Source organism: Sinocyclocheilus rhinocerous, unplaced genomic scaffold (assembly GCF_001515625.1).
Source record: "Sinocyclocheilus rhinocerous isolate Xijiao unplaced genomic scaffold, SAMN03320098_v1.1 scaffold297, whole genome shotgun sequence".
In the NCBI taxonomy this organism is placed as follows: Eukaryota; Metazoa; Chordata; class Actinopteri; order Cypriniformes; family Cyprinidae; genus Sinocyclocheilus; species Sinocyclocheilus rhinocerous.
Genome location: NW_015649240.1, coordinates 402,535 through 408,925, shown reverse-complemented (window position 1 = coordinate 408,925; position 6,391 = coordinate 402,535).

Sequence of the window (6,391 nt, the reverse complement as noted above, 5' to 3'; positions counted from 1 at the left end):
TTATATATATATATATATATATATATGATTCAGCACTACTTTTAGGTCTCTAAACAAATTTATGACATTGATAATATGAAAAGACAGTCAAATGTTTTTGCTTTCATTGAAGCACTATGTTCTCTGAAACATTCACAAATTATGCTAGACAACATGGATCATCAGGTTTTGCACACACACTTGCAGTGTCCCATGCCAGCTCCAGCCTTGCTAAAGCAAAAAATAAAAAATAAATAAATGAATGAATGAATAAATAAATAAATACTAATACATTCTGAAAATGTTAAAATTTAAACTCAGTTAATTAAACTCCAAATTACTGTATGACAATAACATTTATATATAGACCTAACTATATTCAGAAAATGTATTTATAGGCCTCACTATTCACTGTACTCAGTACTTCAATAAAAGCTTGACTGTACATCAACTCATCTAACAGCAGATGTCACTGTTGCGCAAGTCATAGAAAAGACTCCCATATTCAAGACTGAAACACTTTTTCTCATTCGGATTAACAGTCCTACACTAATGTATGCCATTCATAATAGTTCTTCGATCAGGGACATTTTTATTGCTAAATCAGGATTCATTTGAAGGAATTCAATTCCATCGAACTCCTGCAACTAAAACATCTTGGAAAGCATCATGCACCTGTCAAGAGCCGCAGGTAAAGCGCAGTACAGTCAACCTCATCTGAATATACAGTATTCATTAGAGGTGTGGTCTAATTAAGGTGAAAAAAAGGAGAATCCAATAATGCTTACCTTCTGCATTATAACATCTAAAGGGACATTCTTATGCGGATGGTTTACTGTGATTTACTGTATTTACAGCGGCGTTTCGCGATCAAAGCGCCGAATAACATTCTGTTCCTCTCGCGATAACACACTTCTGACGTCAGACACCTCACAATTGGCGCGAATAAGATATTATGTGAAAAAGTGACAGATAACGTACATGTTGAGGTAATCTGCACAGACGAAACAAGAAATCGAGTCAAACATTAAAACTGAGGTTAAAGGCACAACTGGTTAAAGTTATGAACCCCATGTGCCGTCATTAAAACCAACCAAAACGCTATGACAACAATCTACTGTAATTTTAGGCCTATCCACCACACTAACAGAAGGTAAAGACATAACCACTTATTTATTTTCTGAAATGAGTGTATTATCTTATGATACAGGATACCGGATGATTATGTTATTCATTCATGGCGTGTACGTTAGAAGTTATATTTTTGCATAACAACCTTGCCCATGGTTACGTTGTATATAACTGGCCGTTAGCTAGAAAATCTGTTTCTGGTTCTCTCAGCGGTCTTTATAAGGAAGATGGTAAAACAATTTCAGCTCAAATCAACCTTACACATTCCTGTTTATTTTTTATTTTTTTGTGGCTGTGTTGTATAAGCGGGATAGCAGTAGGCTACAACTACTGGTCAGAACCTCCACTAGTCGCAAATAGCCTCTTCACTCCGAAGCTGAAGAATTTATCTTTGCGATTTTGACCGACTGGCTGTAACGTTACTCTAATTGTTGCTTTAGTGTGTATTTGCAAACTCCATAGTGACATAACAGCTATATATTTGAATTCACTCTCTGTAGAATGTTGTTTAATGTATAACTTACTTTATTTCTTTATTTATTTGAAACAGACTTGCTTGTTGTTGTTTACAGTTAGGCTAGTTGAAGTATTTGGCATGATTTAATTTCAGTGTGAGCCGTCCATTTAAATGTGTAAATTAGATGCTTAATCGATTTGTGTTTGTGTTAGCATGAACTGAATTTCGATATAAATGTCTAGTTCCCAGCATTCTTTCCTTAAGACTGTATAAGACGAGTAAATATTATGTTTTTTTTGTTTTGTTTTTTTTTACAAAATGAATATGGGAGGTTTGTTTGTGTTGAATGTTTTGTTATTTCGGAATTTAAAGAGATTTCTGTCATGCTGGAGTTTTGTGGGTTACCATTGTTTAAGATTAGAGCTTCTGGTGAGGTCTGATAGATAGATAGATAAAGACCATTAGTTGTTTTTTTTTATGTCATTTTATTTGAAAACTACAAATTGTTAAAATGCCAGTGTAGTGATGGTGTCTTTGCTCTCCTACATTGTGATGTTTAATTTGAACATGTTAAGATGTTTAGCATCCACAAAGGAGTGCCAGCATTTTTTAAAACACCTGACCTGATGTCATTCATTCAGGTGTGAAGAGTTTGCAAAAATGTATTGTTATCTGTTCAAATATTCACTTGATTACGGATTTGTTCTGTATTGTGGAGAAATGACCAAATATTGGATATTTCAGGGATCTTGTTGATGCGATTGTGCTGTGGGAATATTTCAGTTGCTTTAAGAAATATGTCATTTTAATTACATATCTTTATTTATCGGTATGTTGTTTATGAAAACTAAGCCCAATTTTTTTTTAAATTTTGTTTATATATTTATTATTAAAAAATAAAATAAAATAAATAAAATCACTAACAAAACCCAGCAGAATAAAAGTGACGTACTTGGAAGCGCAAAGTCCGGATTCTCTTAGAATTCTCTCGTCACATTTTCACAGAGGAATCCCATAAGAGCAGTCACGTTTTTGTAGTGGGACCCCTATGAATGTAAACGCAATATGGTCACAGCCTGGCGCAGCGTGGGGTGGGTTTGTTTTCACATGCTTAATTCAGTTTGTCACCTTCATTCAGGGGTTTTTGAGTGCCTTAATTTGTGTTAATGAGGGGTAATAAAGTCATAGTCCCTTATATTAGTGCCAGGGGGGCAGGAGAGAGAGAAAGGCTGGCTGACTGCTCTCCTTTCTCTTTTTCTCCCCACCTTTCCATCGCTCCTTCCTTCCGTCAAAGCCAGAAAGCCTTGATCCGCTGTTCCATCCTCCCGTGCGGCTCGCCTCCATTGTTCCTCTAATTAGATCTCTTTTGTTGGGTTAGTGCCGACGCCATCTGCTCTGCTGTCACGAGCATGGTGGGTCTGGGGCAGGGGCATTGTGATGGTGCAGCCCATCTCCCCACTCCCCACAACGGGCTACAAAAGAGCTGGCGTGTCCCCGGTGCACTCGCATAAGGGCCCTTTCACACTTGATGGAATTAGGAAGAGATTGATGTCCCTGTGCTCAGGGAAGACCATAAGAGATTTGTAGAGCTGCAAGCAGGACGAGAAATGCACGTTGTTCGTTTATACTAAAGGACTATGCTCTCAGCTGGTTTGAGGAAAGAGTGTGTGAGGGGTTAAGAAAAGTTATTGTAAGCCGTTAGCTGGTCATGTTAAAGAAAACAACAGTTACATAGCACATGTCATCTGTTGCACTGGATAAACTCACGTCAGGAAACTTTTTGAGCTGCCTAAACATTGTTGTTAGAGCTGTCAAAGCTTGCCTGTGTAAACGTGAGGCCTGAAATCTCATTTGAACATGTGGAACGTGCAGATGAAAAATATCAAACATGTTTGATATTCCATAACTGGATGGATTCAGTCTGATACTAAAAAGCTAAAAAAAAAAAAAAGGAGTCTGTGCCCATCATATACTACATGATTTTCTACGAAATCTGTCAACTCAAATCTGCTCCGACTTTTGGAAACTAGAATCGACTAGTCCAGACTGTAAATCGGGGCAAAAATCTATATATTCCAGCTTTTAATATGGCATTAAAATAAACTCATCTTTGCTCAAAAATTATATGTTTATAAAACTGTAAGTAAATATCTTTAATTTTAACTTCAATTTCATTTCAGACTTAAGGACATAGTTTAGGTCACACAATTTGAGCAAAATCAGTCTGGTTTTGAAGGTCTGAGAATGTCTTGAGGATGTTGTTCTGCGGTCTGTAGGTGGCAGTGTGGTCTCGTCCACATCTGTTATCAGCTTACAGCTCATGCAACAGGAATTGACCACAGGTACTGAAGGACAGTTCAATCCAAACCTCTGTCTATCTGATGCATGAGAATTATGCCTGAGAATGCAGGAGAGAGAGAAACAGAAAACCAGAGAAACCGCTGTGAACCTGCAGGGTAGAGCTGATACAGCAGCGTCAAGTTTGATGTGTTTGCTAATGCATAAGAGCATAGCTTCACTGTATTTCCAGTCTGAAATACATAAAATCGTATTGAGAATAGGAGTTATCAAAAAATGCTTCATGATCAGCACTGAATGAAGCAGTTTTCATTTTAAAAGAGTGTTTTCTGTTTTACAATTGACAGGTGATCCAACATAGTAGCACAATTCTACATTTGTAAGCAAAAATTGTCTTAAAATTGACATTCACGATCCAGCAATGTGCCCAGTAGTATAAGTGATGCAGACATAATAGAAAAAAAATGTGAATAATTTTGCTGTTGATAATTCTCTTACTAGTCTGTGAACCTGTGTAAAATGAACTGTGGTCTGTTTCTTTTAGGATGAAAAAGAGTATATCATGCAATCTATCCATGTTGGCATCTGTTTAATGTGTCAAGCTTTTACTAAGGGACTGATCATTTAACAACAAAAATGCCAGAGTTTGACTGGATGCATGGCTTTTGACATCGAAAAATATGTGAAGGGAATTTCCCCATATATATATTTTATTTTTTGCACAGCTATGATTAATTGCATTTTATTATTTGTATTAGTATAATATTTAGACCTTTGGGAGATTTTTGGGTCATATCATAACCCACTAGTTGGTCAGAGAACCACTGATCTACCTCTGCATTTTAAAAGCATTGTGAGGTGATGCATTTAATGCATTCTCTTTCTGCATCTGTCTGTTTTATAAATCTATCATAATGCATTTTAGAGTTTTTATTACAGTACTTGCAACATTCTGTTTTTCCTCTCTACAAATGTATTTACTATACATAACATAAATGTTTTATGTAAATCATTCCTGCATTTAGATGAGCTATGTTATATGATGTATATATATATATATCATTAATAGAATGTTCTCCATTTCAAATCTAACCAACAGCAATGATGTCATGGTAATATTTGCGTACTAAATTCTCATTGGTCTTGCTGAAATGGCTTTTCTTTCTTGCATCTATTTAACCATTTATAGCCACCTTTACACTGTAAAACTGTGTTACACTGTAAAACAGTGTCATGTGTTGATTCTCACATAGCCGAAAGAAGACAAGACGCTAATGCTCTAATGGCATGACAGCGTCAAATCTGCTCAGATACAGTGTTTTACTTACACAGAACTAAAGCTAAAATCTAAGCTAAACTTTATAACATTATTGTTGCCTTGCATGCACTAGTATTTCCTTCAGGAAATGCAAACATAGTTTATTTTGTCATGTCAAAAGTCATTAGAACTTTAAGAGACCAGTTGCTTGACAAAATTCACAATAACAGAATGATGTGATGTAAAAAAAGGCTCTAATCTGTCTCTCTTTTCAATTTCTCTCACATTCTCTGTTGTCAATCAGTGTAAGTTATTTTACTCACATTCTTATTCCTCTCTGCGCAGGCGTTCAACACACTCCACGCCTGCTTTCATTCTAACCCATTTTCCCTCCTCCATTTTTCTCATCCCAAAAAAAATCCACAGAATGCTTCTCCGACCCTGTCTAACAACAAACACACGTGAAATGTGTTACTTTAGCTGCAAACATTTGGCCTGGCATTAGTGATGGTTCTCCAGGCTCATGTTGAAGTTCTTATAGTCGGAGAGTCAAACCTGATTAGCCTCGGACGCTGGTCAGCCTGTTTGCATGTTCACATTTTATTATCACAGAACCCATTCTAGAATATCAGTGCCTAAATACATACATACATAGACAAATAAATAAACTAACTCTGAACAAAATGTTAGATTTCTAGATCTATCTATCTATTTATCTATCTATGTATCTATTCTTAATTTCTTCAGTTCTTTTTTTTTTCCTAAATTCAATTTATTTTTAAGATTTTATTGTTAGACAAAACACTGAACATTTCTGAGTTTCAAAAGACTTCTAGATTGACCCAATGAATACGTTTTATATTTTTGAAAGGTATACTCTGAAATAGAGTTTCAAACATCCATTGCTTTGAAGACTGGAAGCTGCATTCACACACACACACCTACACCTACATAAACACACTTACATACATAACCAATATAAACAGACACAAAAGGCTGACACACTTAACTCTATCCATTCTGTACCATGTTCAGTAAGGAAAGGGGGTAAAGCTCTCATCCTTGCAAACACAAGGAATCTTTTACAGATTTCACCCTTGGTTGACCATCACTTTCTTTTTCTCTTTCTCTCTAACCCCTCCTCCTCCTTTCAGGCCTTGGCGGTCCGCTGCTCGCAGGGTTAAAATAAACGCTAGCAGTGAACCATATTGCGTTCCCTCCTCTAATCTCTCCTTATTCACAGGCGCGTAATTGGTAGTCAATTTGCA